We start from the raw sequence: 17,677 nt of genomic DNA, 5'->3' as shown, positions 1-17,677 counted from the left end.
CATTTACCATTGAAAGTATAAAATTCAGTGATTTTTAGAACATTTACAAATATATGCAATCATCATCACAATATACTTTTAGACTATTTTTATTACTCCGAAAAGAAACCCCATACCCATTAGCAATCACTCTCTATTCCTCTGCCCCAACTCTTTGGCAACCACCAATCTAATTTCTGTTTCTATTCTGGACATTTAATATAGATGGTATCATAAGGTATATGTGGTCTTTTGTGACTAGCTTCTTTCATTTGGTGTAGTATTTTCAAAGTTCATCCATGTTGCATATTTTTATTGCTGTATGGTATAGTATTGTTGTAGATATACCATAATTTGTCTATCCAATCACCTACTGATGGGCATTTGGATTGGTTTCAGTTTTTGGCTATTTCAAATAAAGCCACTACAAACATTATTGTATACTTCTTGTATGGACAAATACATCCATTTCTCTTAAGTAAATACCTAGGACTAAAACGGCTAAATTATATGGTTGGTGCACATTTACCCATTTAAGAAACTGGGATCCCATCATATTTACAGATCTCACCCACACTCAAGGAGAGGAGATTCTACAGGGCATAAACACAAGGGGATGGGAATCTTAGGGACCATCTTGGAATTCTGTCTAACACAGTCAAGATATATTATCTTTTAAGTATTTTGGTGGATTCTATTTGCTAAAATTTTGTCTAGAATTTAGGCATCTATGCTCATGAAATATGTTGGTCTATAGTTTTCTTGTAACATTTATCTTTTTTTAATCAGGGTAATTCTAGACTCAAAGAATTATTTGGGAAGTATTAATTCACTCCTCTTCAATTTTTTGTGACATTTTCTATAAAAGTAGAGTTATTTCTGTCTTAAACCTTCGGTAGAATTCACTACCTGGATCTTTGTGGGAAGATATTTTAATACACATTTAATTTTTTAAATAGATACAGGATTCTTCAGTTTATCTGTGTGAGTGGGTAATAGAGTGTGAGAGAGCAAGCAATCATGTGTGCACATGCTTTGATAGTTTGTGTCTTTCAAGAGTTTGTTGAATTTACCTGCATAAATTTATACATAATATTCCCTTATCATATTAATATATGTAGAAGCTGTAGTGATATCCTTTCTCTTCCATATTGATATTGGTATTTTGTCTCTTCTTTTTGTTTTTCCTGATCAGTTTGGCTAGTGGTTTGTCAATTTGATTGATTTTTTCTCAAAGAAATAGCTCATCGTTTCATTGATTTATTTTATTGGTTTTGTTTTCTATTTCATTAATTTGTACTTCGATCTTCATTTTCACTGCTTACTTTGAGTACTATTTTTTTGTTCTTCTAGTTTTTTAAGATGAAAGTTTTTACATTTTTGATTTGAGACTGTCCCCCTTTTCTTATAAAGATTTTTTTGTTGTACATTTTTCCCTAAGTAAATCTGTGGCATCTTACAGATTCTGATATGTTTTATTTTAATTTTCCTTCAGTTCAAAATATCTTCTAGTTTTTCTTTTGATATCTTCTTTAACTCACAGGTTATTTAGAAGTGTGTTAGTTTCCAAATATTTAGAGATTCTCCAAACATCTTTCTATTATTTTTTAAATTTAATTCCATTGTGCTCAGAGAAAATATCTCCTTATGACTTAAATCTTTTTAAATGCGTTGTGACATGTTTTATAGCCCAGAGAGTGATCTATCTTAGTAAATGTTCTATGTGCACTTGGAAAAAAAATGCGTATTTTATTGTTGTTGGGAGAAATGTTCTACAAATGTCAATTAGATCAAGTTGACTGATAATATTATGTAAGTCTTTGATATCCTTTATGTATACTTATTCTATCCATTATTGAGAAAAAGATGTTAAAATCTTTCATTGTAATTGGGGATTTATCTATTTCGCATTGCAGTTCTAGGAGTTTTTGCTTTATGTACTTTGAAGTTCTGTTATTGTGTGCATAGACATTTAGAATTTGATTATGATGTGCCCTGGTGGTGGTTTCTCCATGTTTCTTTGCCTAGGGTTAGTTGAGTTTCTTGGATATGCAGGTTGATAGTTTTCAACAAATTTCGAAAAATTGTTGCTGTTATTTGTTGAAACTTTTTTTTTTGTCTTTCACCTCTCCCAATCTTCTCTCTTTTAGGGACTCCAAAAAACGCATATATTAGGCTGCTTGAAGTTGTTCCACAGCTCACTGATGCTTTTTTTATGTTATTGAATTATCTTCTATCTCTGGTTCATTTTGGATAGTTTTTATTGCATATTTTAGCTCACATATCTTTTCTTCTGCAATATCCAAGCAGCTACTAATTCTATCCAATGTTTTGAGTATTTTTTGTTTTGTTTTAATTTCAGGCATTATCATTTTATTCTCTAAAAGTTTGAGTTGAATCTTTTAAAAATATTTTCCATGTCTTTATTTCACCTTTAAACATGTGTAATCTATTTATTTATAATATATGTTTTAATGCCCTTCTCTTCTAATTCTAACATCAAAGTCAATTCTGGAGCACTTTTTGATTGATCTTATCCTCTCATTATGGGTCATTTTTCCTGTTTCTTTGCTTTTATGGTAATTTGTTTGGAAGCCAGATGTGAATTTTATCTTATTGGGTGATGGATATTGTTTTTCAGATTTGTTAGACAGGTGCAGAACAATGTTTAGTTTAAGGCTAATTATTCCCCATTACTAAGCAATGCCCTTCTGTGTATTTTACTCAATGCCTGTAAATCTTGAGGTTTACCAGCCTGATTGGTAGGAACAGGCACTATTCCTGGTCCTGTGTCTGTGCTGGGCACTGTTATTAGTAATCACTTCATGTGGTTCTTGACTCACTCTCAGGTAGTTTCCTTACCTGCATGTGCTGATCAAGCCAATAAGCTAAAGCAATTGTAGAACTTACCTTATTTGTTTCCTGACACTCAGGGATCATTATTCTTTGTGAATTGATGTCCAGTGTCTTTCCAATTATTGTTTCATATATTTTTTCCATTTTTTTTGTTTCTGATGAGAGGGTAAATCACATTTGTGTTACTTCATCATAGCTGGAAGTGGAAGCACCTCCTTAAAAAGCTGCATTTTACTTAATTATGTGGCTTTACCAGAGTTTATTTAGCTAATTCCCTGTTGCTAGGTCTCTATGTTCTGATTTTTATTTGCATACAAATGTAACTATAGGACAGTCTAAAAATGTGACAATTGAATCAAAGGGTAAGTGCATCCATGATTTTGATATTTTTAGATTTCCCTCCACAGGTAGCTACTGTACCATTTTTGCACTCCCTCTAGCAATGTTTGAGGATGAATATCTTTTATAGGTCTGGGGATATATACAAAAAGGAAGAAAGCTTCAGTGTTTAATGAATATTTCATCAGATTTTATTCATAACTCACTCACCTGACAGTTTTGTAGCACAACAACAAAATATCACAAGGCTAAGTCTGTTTGTAGAGTTGATGAACAACTCTCTTTTCTTAGGGCTAAGAATTAGGGTGACTACAACACTTCATTTTCCAAATTTTTTTATTGATGTTTATAATAGTTTATAACATTGTGAAATTCCAGTTGTACATTATTATTTGTCAGTCTTCCCAACTTTTTACGTTGTCTTTTTTAGAAGCAATTGGATGATACATTTTCTTTGAAAAAGACATAATTCTTTCTGTAAGAATCAATTTCCACTTTCTCTATTTGAAAGTTCAGTTTATTTGATCACCTCTGAGAAAAGATACTTCAGACATAACCCCCCTGCCAAGAATCTAGGGAGAATCTAAAAGTTTACCACGTCAAATGCAAACTCTTCTGCAATAATTATATGCCTCTCTGTCCTACATAGCCTATCTCCTGGTATCGTCCAATCCAGATTCTATCTGTGGTTCATGTTGTAGAGTGGTACCGAAGTATAGTAGAAAAAAGCAAGTTCCTTAAAGGTGATGAGACTTGAGCAGTACTTGTTCCCCAGATAAACTATTTACATATCCAAATTCAAATCTTCATTTACTTTATCCTCTATATATGAAATGATTTTCTCTCTTCTCATAATTCTATCCAGTGAACTCAAATCCTATTTAGTGGTACTGACTGCCCAATAGTAGATAATGAATGGTGGATATTAAAGCTAGATGCTTAGATGTTCGTGCAAAACAGTGGGAAAAGGATATATTCACTTGCTGTTTCCTGACATCTGAGTGGCCACTCTTTTAAAGTTGCACTTTCCATAGATTGTTTAGATTTCTTTATGGTTCTGTTGGTTGTGACCAATCTCTTTTTGTATCAGAGGCCACCCATTGCTAGGTTCCCTCTCTCCCTCTTCCAAAAACATGATTAAATTACATCAATGGAAAAACCAGCAGGGGAGTTGAATAAGAATAGTTTTAAGATTGTTCTTTACCCAGGCCTATGCAGGCTAGAATGGAGATATTCAGACACAAAAATAATTAAGAACTCAAATCAGTAGTCATGCATCGCTAACAATGGAGATATGTTCTGAGAAATGTGTCGTTAGGTGATTTTGTCATGCAAATATCATACAGTAGACTTATTTAAACCTAGATGATATAGCCTAGGTGTGTAGTAGGCTATATGGTACTAATCTTATGGGATCACTGCTGTATATGTGGTCCATCATTGACTGAAACTTCTTTATGTGGCACATGACTATATAGTTAAATTTTTTTTCTTTAAATGAATCACTCCATAGAGAAAATAATTACTTTTACTTTATTTCAATTGTCTTTTCAAGTTATGATTTTAACCCAAAATATAAGTTCAAATAGTATATGTGATAATTACTTTTCTGTATAACATAAGCTGGGGAAATACCTCTGAAGCAAATTACTGGGAAAACAGCAAAACTTTTCTTTTTTGTGACAATGAAGATTAGAATTCTCCAAGTAGTTGAGCAAGAATAAGGATCAGGTTCAGTGATGACATAAAAATAACAAAAACATTATAGGGAATTGCTTAGAGGTGATTATAGAATGCCTGTATCTCATGGGAGCGTTGCGTGATTTGTCATTGCTGGGAAGATAAAGGAACTAATCTAAAGCCAGTTAAAATTGTATTTATATAACTGAGATGAATAAATATTTAGGCGAGTTGTTTTGTGTATACATATAGGCATAATTGGTCTGATTGCCTATTATCCAATCACTATATCAGAAAAATATTTATCTTAATAAGGTCAAGTCGATTTTTCATATAAGCCATAATGATTCTATCAGGAATTATATATCCCAATTTCTTATTGTTATCCTAGCCTCAAAATGTATATATACTTTTAATCTTTTTGTATTCTATTTTGAAAGATACCTCTCAAATATTATCATCAACAGCAACACTGAAAACAATGATTTATAATCTATTCACCGGATCAGTAACCATAACCTAGAGACTAATGATTATTAGCCATTTGTCATACCCTGAATACCGTGTATCACCAATATCTAAGTAGAGCTTAAAATGAATCAGCCAATTTGTTGGTCACTAACTGATGTCTAAGTCACAACACTAGGCACAGTGGTGGAGACAAAGAAATATAAGACAAGTCCATGATCTCCTAGAGCATCTTTTTTGGTTTAAAAGGCAAGACAAAGCTACCTGAACATGTATGACAGATGCAAATGACTATGCCGTGGACCACAAAGCATGATGGCAGTGGTACCTCCAGGAGATACAAGAGTTCAGAGACTCTGAAATCATCTTGGGGTAATGGGCGGGGATGCAGGGAGCTTCAAGAGGGAGAGAGGAGCTGGGCTTTGAAAGACAGCAAACAATTAACCTGAGACAGGCATTCTAACTAAGGAAAGAGTGAGGGCTGGGTAGTGCAGACCTCAACCTGTCTGTGGAAAGCCAGCTAGGAGTCAAGTTTGCCTGACATCCAGGTTTGGAAAATAGATGGTGAGAGACAACATTGGGCGGGGGCGGGAGGGGGCAGGCTGTGGAGGTCCTCAAATGTACGGATGCGGGGTTTGAACTTAAATTCCTCTCTGTGATGAATTATGACAGATAAAGTGAAAATTGTCAAATTCTTAACACTTCAGCAATCTTTATCAACCACTCCTTTCCTTCTACTCATAAAGCCAAAGGACAAGAAAGTGTTAGAGAAATTGCTCCAGATTGAAAGTCAAGATCTTCGGACTCTAGTAGTATGCCTTTAAGATAGTTATTTAACGTCTGCCAATGTCTGTGGAAGCTATGCTGGGTTACTCCTGGGCCAGTTAAATAAAGACTTTTCCTTTTATTCTCCAATCCCATGTCCACCTTGGAGGGTTGGGAACCAGCTGGCAACTGGTGGTGCTGTGGGGGTGGGGTGGGGGAGGGTGACCGTGGCCCCGAATCAGGCCCGGCTAGGGCAGGCAAGCGAGCCTCAGCCTAAGCGGAGTTTGAAGTCCTGACGGTTCTAAGGGAGGAGAGATTTTAATTAAGGGAACAGGAGTTACTGTGACTAGAATGAATAGATTTATTACCCGAGAGTGACAGGAAATACTGGGAGACAGCCTGAGATTCAATTTGAAAGGATGGGAGGGACAAAGGACGACAAAGTGGGGTTTCCGGGGGCAGCTGCAAAGAGCAGAAAGTTTCTCAGTCTAGTTTATGAGGCCTGGTCTTCTGGAATAGTGGGTTCACCTCTTCAGAAAATACTGATTATCCAATCATGGGTCCACACACTCCTTCCGTAAAGGGTCAGATAGGAAGTACCTTAGGCTTTGTTGGCCAAGGGTAAAATCAAGGATATGATGTAAGTACTTATGAAACATGAAAGGAAACCTATTTGCACAAATTTTTAATTGATGAAATTCAAAAGAATAATTGAGTACAATATCTTGTAATACAGATCTACTCGTGAGAAGAATGGAATTCTTTTTTTGAGACGGATACTATTTTGCTTAATTGGAGTTAGCGTTCCCTGTTGTCAAATCAGCAGCAAATGTTCACCTGTATAAACCATTCTTAGTCTGTGGGCTGTACAGAGAGAAGCAGGCGGGGAGTGAGGGGCACATTTGGCCCACAGACCATAGTTTGCTGAACCTGATATAAAAATGTTTACTTTGCTTTATCACATTTATGAGAATGGAATAAATAGAATGTGATGGTATTGCTGGTAGAAAGTGAATTAAATTTGAGGGCAAGTTGGGGTAATAGGTTAATGCCTACTTTCACAAAAAAAAAAAAGAGCAAAGGAGGGCTTTTTTCCCTCTTCAGTATGATTCTATGAAAATCAAGAATCAGAAAAACTAGAAATATCCCTTGATACTAAACTAAATTTTTATTTCACCCTCAGCAATCATTTAACAACTGATCTGCATTTTTTGCGCACCCTTTCGTGAGTACTGAGGTGCAAGAAAGTGCGAATATTAGTCAATTCCATTGACCTTCCTGGTTCATGGAAGGACGTGAAAATAGCTGTCTGAATGCTACAGTTCTTAATGAGAAAAATGTTACTGACTTCTGGGTTATAAATTATGTGTGTTGAGGAGGGACTGAGAGGATAGAGAGATGCAGGAAGAGGGAGCTGAGTAACAGTCACATAATACAACGGGACGGGGACAGTGTGTGAACCGCAGGCCATGACATGCCGCGTGGAAATCTGGGCTGGAATGTTGCGCAGATCCAATGGTAACATACCAGTCAGGACCCACAGACATTTCTGCACCTCACATATGGCAGCTTTCTAAATGTACACAAAGTGGGAATACTAATACGGGAAGAATATTCGTGCATTTATCATGAGTAATTGTACATTGAATTGGCCAAAGTTGTGGATTAACAATCCACATCACTGAGGCCTATGAAAGTCACCATTACAGCTATTCACATTGATACTTTTGACTGCAGGTATCTCGCAATTTTGTATTGTATTCAGATCACCTGTTATAATTTTCTAACTTTTTGTTAATCAGTGGTGTCAGTGTACGGCTCTTTAAGAATAAAAGCTATAAATGAATGAAATCTCCAAAAAAGGTGGTAGAAACAAACTCACTGTTAGTGAGGAAACGCTTGCTATTTTAAGTAGAAATTTCCTATCCATATGGTCAGGATCATAAAAAAAGTACTACTGTTACGTGTATTCACTTTATTTCTGTTAGTGTTTAACACGGTTGTATCTGATGTCACCCTGTTATCCTTAAATCTTCAGCAAATATTTATTGGGTACTTGCTGAGTCTGTAATCACACCAGGCACTGTGAGGTTTCCATAGCTTTTTTTTTTTTTTTTTTGGTGAGGAAGATCAGCCCTGAGCTAACATCCATGCTAATCTTCCTCTTTTTGCTGAGGAAGACTGGCTCTGAGCTAACATCTATTGCCAATCCTCCTCCTTTTTTTTTTTTTCCCCAAAGCCCCGGTAGATAGTTGCATGTCATAGCTGCACATCCTTCTAGTTGCTGTATGTGGGACGCGGTCTCAGCATGGCCGGAGAAGCAGTGCATCGGTGCGCACCCAGGATCCGAACCCCGGGCCGCCAGTAGCGGAGCACGTGCACTTAACCACTAAGCCACTGGGCCGGCCCTATAGCTTTTTGAAAAGTAATTCTTCAGTCTACAATATTTCAGTCTTGACAGAATTTGTTATTATTTTTAGTTATAGACATATCAAATTATATTTTCATAAGCATACCAACTGGAAGTAATTATGTTGATTTTTCTTAAAAGATGAGAATTCCTCTATTTTCACCTATATTACGTTCAACTCAATGAATTGATCTTTCCAACCGTACTCATCTGTCATGTAGCACACTTAAAACTTCTCATTTCTTTCCTTTTATAAATGGCTTATTTTTATTCTCTGGTTTGCCAGTTTTGACTTTTTGATTGTAAACTTTAGGTGACATTAAGGAAAAAAATGTGTATTGTAGATTTTGAGCATTTTTAGGAAGCCCCAAATCATTGAGCTCATCTTCCCAACCAATGAAGAAACTTTCTGCACCAGACCCTTAACTGAACACATTGAACGACGGGAAGCCCATAAGGAAACATTGCATTTTTATGAATTTCATTTTGTTAAAAAGATAGGTAGAGCAGAGAGAGGGATTGGCTGACTTAGAGATGAATTAGTTGATTCTTTGAAATCTGGAATAAGCTTAGAATTTTAAGGTGTGTATGTTCTTGATCTAGGTATTTGAATATCACCACAAATGCACATATTTATATCATTACTTATTTGTGTTCTTTAAATCATGAAGTCAGTTAAACATTATAATCACTGGTATCCCTCTGAAGTTAAAAAGAAATGTTTAGTAACTTGAAGCACTAATCATACAACATAGGGTTCCCAAATTTTGCTGCATTATAAAATCACTTGGGCACTGTCAAAAATCCCACGCCCACGTCACAACCAATATTAATTAAATCAGAATATCTGGGCATGGGAGTCAGTCATCAGTCACTTTTTTTCTAATAGACTTTTTTTTTTTTTTTTAGAACAGTTGTAGGTTCACAGCAAAATTGAGCAGAAAATACAGAATTCTCATACACTCCTGCTCAACCTCACCCACTAACAACCTCCCCCACCAGAGCTATACATTTGTTGCAATAGATGAAACTATATTGACACATCCTTATCCCCCAGAGTCCCCAGGCGATTCGGATGTGCAGCAGAGTTGAGAACCACTGATACAGCGATGGGATATAAACAGCCAGTGGTGTACTGGTTTGTACCTGGGTTGTTATACTTGAATTTTGCAGCTCAAGTTTATGCTGATCAATCAAGAGTCTCTATGAATAGACAGCGGTCATGTCATACTACTGTTAAACATTTGAATGTCACACCAGGATATGGCTATGAAATCCACCTTGACAAAAGTTCCAGAACCCTAATCTGATTATGGGAACACACTCCTTACATGGACCTTCACCTGTTTCAGATGTGAGTGGACTCTGAGTGGGTTCAGGCATTCTACTCTAACCAGCAGTGTTTCTGTGTAGACTTGAATGTCCCGGACAGACTGCCACCAATAATTTAAGTTATTTAAATTTATTTCTTTCCAAAAATAATATTTAATTTCAAAGTAAAGGTGTAAAAAGTAGAAGAAGCAGGATAATAAGACAGCAGGTGAGGATTCCATTACTTTAACCATCCGCTGTGAGATGCCCCCCAATCTTGCTCGAACTGATGACTGGAAGACGCCTTCCTCACCGAGTCTTCTGTGGACAGGTGTCTTAGTCTGTTCAGGTTGCTACAAGAGAGTACCATAGACTGGGTGTCTTGTAAACAACAGAAATTTATTTGTAACAGTTCTGGAGGCTAGGAGTCCAAGATCAAGGCTCTGGTGGATTCAATGTCTGGTGAGAGCTGCTTCATGGTTCTTAGCAAGGCTCTGGTGGATTCAATGTCTGGTGAGAGCTGCTTCATGGTTCTTAGACTACCATCTTCTCGCTGTGTCTTCACACGGTGCAAGCAGGGGTGAGAGCGCTCTGGAAGCCCTTTCATAAAAGCACTAATCCCATTTATGAGGGCTCCAACTTCATGTCCTAATCACCTTCCAAAGGCCCCACCTCTTAATACGTCACCTTAGGGGTGAGTATTTCAGCATATGAATTTTGGGAGGCCACAGACATTCAGGTCATAACAACAGGTCTGCTCTCTCCTTAAGGGTAGGGGATAGCTTTATACAGTTTCACCAGACTAGTGAAATCAAGCAGGTGGAATTTTATTTTGCTTTTCCCATAATTCCAGTCTTCCTGGCACAAGTTAAAATGTCCTGAACTTTTCCTGAAATGAACAGTCTGGTGATATCAATATATTACAATATCAATATATTAAAATTGTTTCACAGAGAAACACAATAGCACAGGACTGGCTAAAGCATTTTTGAGTTGATAACACAAAGAGAACTTTAATTTTACTACTTATATTCTTTATGCTTATTGGAAGATGGGTATATAAAACAATATAATGTTGTTCTGTCTGGAAAATTATAGGCTTGCCTTTTGGCCAAGATTACACCTGACTGCACTGATAATAAGAGTACTTCAGCTCATTTCATCTACCTACCTATCTATCTTTCTATATAAAGAAGGTTAATATTGACCCTGTTTTTCAAAACACTGGGATAGACAGTTCTTTTATTCTGTTTTATCAGACAATAGTGTATACTGTTTTCTATGTACTCAAATATGTTTCTGTTATTGTTGTTTCTTATATACGATATTTCTGTTAATAGGATTTAAATATGAGCAAAGGTTTATGTTAAATTATTATCTTACTATCACCCATAACCATTTATCCAGCCATCCAGCCAATCTTCCTTTCTCCCATTCTTTTAAGAATGTACTGAATGCCAGGCCCTGTCTCAGTTACTGAGACTTTAGAGAGAAGCAGGGCATTCCACTCTCTTCAGGCTGCACACAGTCTGACCCCAGGCCAGACAAGCGAGGAACCAATGGTGATACTGTTTGATCAGACCTGCATTGATCCAGCTTGCACTGACTTTATAAAAGATGGCCATCTAGCTGTAGGTGACCGGGAATGATGCACACATTTTAGTCATAGGAGTGGCCTGATGGGTGTTTTTCATTGAGTGCTTATTTGCTCCTAGGAAGGATTCTCTGTTGGCAATGTGAAGGAGGGATTGTAAGCAGGTGTGGTGGAAGTAGATAGAGCAGAAGTAATTGTTTCAATCAAAATAAGAAAATATAAGGCTTGAAATATCTTCACGGTGAGAGGAAGGGATACATGTAGAAAAATGAAGGAGATGGAATTAAAGAACCTGTCAAATGGATAGAGGAAGTGAGAAAAAGAAGGGAGGAGCAGGCAATGGCTGGTCAACTGTGGTGCCTCAGCCCGCAGAGGTGGCAACTGTTGCTACGACAATATTTTGGGCCCTTTATTTTCTTACTTTGATGAAAGCAATGGCTTCTGCTCTGTTCTATTTCTTCCACACTTTACAATTTATTTAGTGCTTGCTCTATGCCAGGAATAGAGCAAACTAGAATGTAAACCTCTAGTTTACAAACTAGAGGTCAGAATGCAAGGAAAACATATTAACGTGATAACTTTTATTTGGCATATTTCTGTCTCTGTTGATAAACAAAGATTTTATTTTCCTGTTAAACTCTAGTCACCAGTTTAATAAAAAAAAGTTCTATTGTTCATAAAATTCTTTGTATATAGTATATGTGTTTTAGGATTAAATGCAATTTAATTCCGTGTTTATGCATGTGTCTAATGTGAAGTGGGTAGTATAACAGGGCAGATAAGATAAATGAAGATAGAAAAAACTATTCACAATACTCTTGAAAACATTAAAGATGTTAGTTAACAGATTGTTTAAAAGATATGTGAATTCGTGTAAGAGCCTAAAGTTGATGTACTGATTCTGCTAATACCTCTGGGATAGTGCACTGAACAAGGTGTTATGTAGGTTTTATATCCCAAAAGGCTAGATTTGAAAGCAATGTGTGCCTGAAAGACTATTCATGAGTTGGAAAGACTGCAGCCTGCAGACAGAGTTTTAATAAGATTTGTTTCAGAGTGTGACCCCAGATCATAGAAACACAAGGTTGATGAAGACCTTGGAGTTTTCATAGCTACTTCTATAAGTGGCCAAAGATTGATGATCAGGAAAACTTGGGTAATCCCAGGGAACTCTGCTCCAGGCAGAGTCATTTCCCTTTTCCCCAACATTGGCTTCTTTGTATTGGGTTGTTATTTCATCCTCTACGTTTACTCATTGGTTTAAGCAATCATGGAGAAAAGAGAAGAGATGCAATCTCTTGATCACATTTGTTATCATGTTTTCTTCTCTCCTTTATGCCCTTTAGCTCCTCAGTCTTTTCTCCAAGGAGATAACTTTTAGTTTCTTTACATCTGTATGGTTCCTCTATAAACAAAGATTTGAGATTTCCTCCTATTATATCTCTTCTGAACCAGATACATACAAATGTATCCATAGTAAGATAGGTAGATAGATTATAAATGTAGATAAATATTAATATATACACACATCCACATGTGTTCCTCTTACTTCTGTTTCCTCAGAATTGATGGCTAGATTCCAGGTATGTTATCAACTTTTCCCCTCTATATTCTTGTTGTTAATGAATGCCCTCCTTGCCCACGCTTGCTTGAGTAGCAGTGTTTGAGAGAAGTTATATTATTTACACAATGAAAAGAAATAACATTAACGACATTTATCATTAATATTTTCTTTTTTTCTTGGTAATTAGTTATGACTCCAAAGGAGTTCATAGCCAAAAGTGGTCATGGACTCCTATGATGGATTTCAGGGCATCTGTGAGACCTCTGAACACTAATGAAAGATATAGATATGTGCAGTTTTTCCTCAAGATAGGATTATAGATTCTGTCAGAACCTTGAAGTGTTTATGACCCACAGAATATTAAAGAATCACTGAGCTACAGTCGTTTAGCTCTGAAACGTTTAGTCGTTTGACATCTGGAAGATGACAAATGTTTCCCTCTTCTTTATGTATTTACTACTGTTCGTTCTTTTTATCAGCCTCCCCAGATCCATTTTAGAGTAAGGTAGAATACAAGTGCACAATGACCCTTGTGAATATTTGTTTTATTTTACATGGATGATGGAAAAGTCACTCTCTACATAGACAATCGTGGGCCTGTTAGTTTTTTGTTAACAATTTGGTTAACCTCTTATGCCTCAGATTTCTTACCTGAAAATAGGGATAATAATATTATCCTCACGTGTTTGTCCAGGAAATTAAGGAACTACATGAAAACACTATTGATTCAAGGAAATCTCCTTTTTATTTATTTATTTACTTTTTGCCTTAAATACTCTGTGTTAGACACTTTCCCAAGTCCTTTATAGGTTTTCATGCGTAAGTACTCATAAGAACCCTATGCGGTAGGTATGATTATCATCATCATCATCCTTAATTTTTTTTTTTTTTTTTTTTTTTTTTTTTTTTTGTGAGGAGATCAGCCCTGTGCTAACATCCGCCAATCCTCCTCTTTTTTTGCTGAGGAAGACGGCCCTGGGCTAACATCTGTGCCCATCTTCCTCCACTTTATATGGGACGCCGCCACAGCATGGCTTGCCAAGCAGTGCGTCGGTGCGCGCCCGGGATCCGAACCAGCGAACCCCGGGCCGCCGCAGCGGAGCGCGCGCACTTAACCGCCTGCGCCACCGGGCCGGCCCCATCATCCTTAATTTTTAAGAGGGGAAATGGAAGCACAAACAAGCTAAGTGACTTGTGGGAGGTCCCACACCTGTGTGGAGGAGTTAGAATTTGAACTCTCCTGTCTGTAGAGCTCATGGTTTTTCTTAATTACAGTGGTCTCCTATGCTGCCTCCCAACAGCTGGAAAGAAAAATTCAGGAAGGGGACCTGTGAAAAGGGTAAGACTGTTTTCTATGCTCTGTTCCCTCACTCCTGGATTGATAGGAGAATCATTATTCTAGAGCCGTTACTCCCACAGCTGTTGGAAATTCAGCTTCCCTATAACCCTCTAGAAGTGTCAGAACGCAGCTGTTGGAAAGGCTGAGCTTCCAGCAGCTGCCGAGTGAGCAGGGAGTACCTGGTTGCATGTGACAGGGTGACCTGGTATCAGCAAGGCGACAAAGGCTGATCCGGTGTAGCAGGCTGGGGCTAACAAGGGGAAAGGGCAAGACGGTCTTCCCCCATTTGGGATTTCTTTCCGGGGGCAAGTTTTGGAAGCAATAACTGATTCTAAAACATGAGAGAGTGTTAAGGCATCTTGGTGTTTATAAAAATCACACCCAGAAGCACATGTGCTCTCTTCAAATGGGGATTGAGTTCAAAGCTGGTGATTAATGAATATCTTAGAATCTGTGTATGTATAACAGTCATGTAAACTCTATAAGGGTGAACAAAACAGTCATTAATTTGAAGATACATTTTCTTTCTCAGTCAAACTTTCCAATGTTCCTTAAACATGTTGTTTATGTAAAACTTATTTATAGCGGATTTTTACCCTCGCTCAGTAATCACTGAAGAGAGATATATATAAACAGGAAATGTCTCCCTTTAATTCCAGCTAACACCTTTGTTATTTATATCAGCATACATAAGTCTCTCTTTATGACATAACATCTGTTGCTGGAAGAATGGTCTTGTTGGCAGAAATGAGTAATATATTTTGAACAAGCAAAAGAAGAGATCAATCATGGAAGAGAGAAATAATCTTGTTCCATACGTTGAATGTAATTTGGACCAAACTTACACACTTGCACTCAAATTGACAGTGATTTCAAGTTCATCCTAAATTGCTCAACAATGGCAACATAAACTGAGAATTTGCACTGTATGTCCACTCTTGTAGATGATCTTACGAGCTTTTAGGGGTTCGATGGTTTATCCCTTTCTTGATGAGACATCATTCTTGATGAAGATATCCCTATTTGTGAGATGTTTGTATTTATGACATTTTATATTTGCCCTTAACCATTCTGTTTCTTAAAATTGTCAACATTTGCCAAGAAATTACAATTTAATTCTTATTTTAAAATAAACACTTTCCAAATTACTTTAGTGAATAAACTCAATTTCTTAATAGAATTTATATATTTCTTAGCTGTATTTTTTGCTAAAACAAAGGCAAATTGATGTAAATGTGTTTGTGAATCAAAATCCCAGCTTATGCAAAAAAGTATTCTCCTTTTTTTTTAAATTAGATTTACAATTTTTTAAATATACCTAATACAGTCATGCACCACTAACTATGTTTTGGTCAACAACAGACCGCCTATACAACGGTGGTCCCATAAGATTAGTACCATACAGCCTGGGTGTGGTGGGCACAGGCTATACCATCTAGATTTGTGTAAGTACACTCTGTGATGTTCCCACAAAGATTAAATCACCTAATGACGAGTATCTCAGAATGTATACCGTTGTTAAGCGACTCATGACTGTATGGGTACACTGCAAAAATTTGGAAAATGAGTAGAAGTAGAAAGAGAAAAATAAAATTTGCTTATAATCTACTCCTTGGAAGTTCTCCTGACATCAACAATCCAGAATAAGGGTGTTGGATTTGAGAGGAATGGAAACTGCATAAATTACTTGGAGTAAATTTTTATTTTGCTTCATTCATTAGCCCAAGATTTACAGCTTCAGGTGAAAAACGAGGTATAAATATCTGAAAAAAGGAAGCAGTATGTGTCTTCCAAGTCACCACTTTATAGACCATATTTTATTCTTGTCACTACTGTAACATTTTTCTTGATATTTATAAATGCCATTAAGATTGCAAGAGCATCTATAATTTCAAAAGGTGAGGCTAACTCACTTGAACAATGTGGCAGTTTAGAATGATTTCAATAGCTCCGGCAAAGCGTATTGGGAAGAATTACTTGTGTTAATTTTCTTCCAATAGTCCTCTTTTGAAAAGAAAACAGCAAGTTTATTGGTGATGCTGAATGAACTAGGGTTATGCCAGGGGGTAAAGGGAAGAACAAAACATGTTTGATTTGTTTTCAGATTAGAGAAATGTTAAAATAGATTCTAACATGATGAAAGATAATTATACTTGATTCCATGTTGGTATAGATGAATGTGTCTTTCAGGCTAAAATTGCAATAACACTTTAAATCCTCATTCTATTTGAAGATTCTTTATCAATCCGCAAAGAAAAGTTATGCATTTGGGTCCATCGTGGATTTAAGGCCGGCAGGGGGACACCCAATTCCTAGCACTGAGTGCTCCCTGTGCTCCATGATGGTGGTTTAGGAGCCAGTGCCTTCATATTGGTTCTTCTCGCATCTTGGACTTTTTTCTCTTCTTCAAAGGCTCCACGAATTCCATTCCCCCTTTAAAAGTAAGTGCTCCACAAGATTCAGTCCTTAGACTTTTGCTCCTCCCGTCTATGTGCCCTCTTTTATGTCTCATCCAGTCTGGGACTGCATTGATATTAGCAAATCGATGGTTCCCAAATTTGCATCTCTGGCTCTTCTCTCTTCCCCACTGTTCACGCCTTTATTTCCACCTGTGAGTTGAATGTCTTCTCAAAGGGGTCCTGAGATTGCCTCAAATGCATCATGTAGTAACAGAATTCTTTTTTTTTTCTTTACCCCAAACCTGTTTTTGTCTGCAGATGACACCATTTGAATTGCTTAAAACTTAAAATCTTGGAGGATGATTAGAACTATTTTATACTGGTAAATGTTTAACCAGTTTTCTCAACAATAACAACAATCCCTGATACCTGGCATGTGCTAATTAGCTTAGTAAATATGCCTGCCAACCTGGTTTAACCTACTGATGAGAATCATTGACTGTACAGTTGCAGACAGATGTGCTCTGGTGATCTGGCATGAACTGGTTATAGCACACCACAGGCCATTCTGAAATTAATCCTAGTCAACTGGGAAGAACTAATGCGGGCAATCAATAAATGTTAGTTGAAAGAGTAAACAAATGAATCAATAAGGAAACATAGAAATATTCAATATAAGTTTTGTTTCCATCTAGAGAACATAATTCTGCACAGAACACAGTCTTGGATATTGGGTGGGAGTGAGTGAGTGAGCTTTAATTTCAACAGTGTAGTTCAAAAAGAATCTCATGAACTTGTGTAGAAGTTGGAGAAATACAGAATGGATAACCAGTTAGTTATGTAGATGAATAGCTCATCAAGTCAATACTTAGAGTGTTGATTGATGGAGCATTGTTAGTCTGGCTGGAGGTCTCTAGTGGCATGCCAATAGGCTCAGTCTTGTGATCCTTTCAAAATGTATGGTATATGGGCT

The sequence above is a fragment of the Diceros bicornis genome, chromosome 9 (genome assembly GCF_020826845.1).
Source record: "Diceros bicornis minor isolate mBicDic1 chromosome 9, mDicBic1.mat.cur, whole genome shotgun sequence".
Lineage (NCBI taxonomy): Eukaryota > Metazoa > Chordata > Mammalia > Perissodactyla > Rhinocerotidae > Diceros > Diceros bicornis.
The sequence above is the reverse complement of the archived record's forward strand: the minus strand, read 5'-3'. Positions refer to the sequence as shown.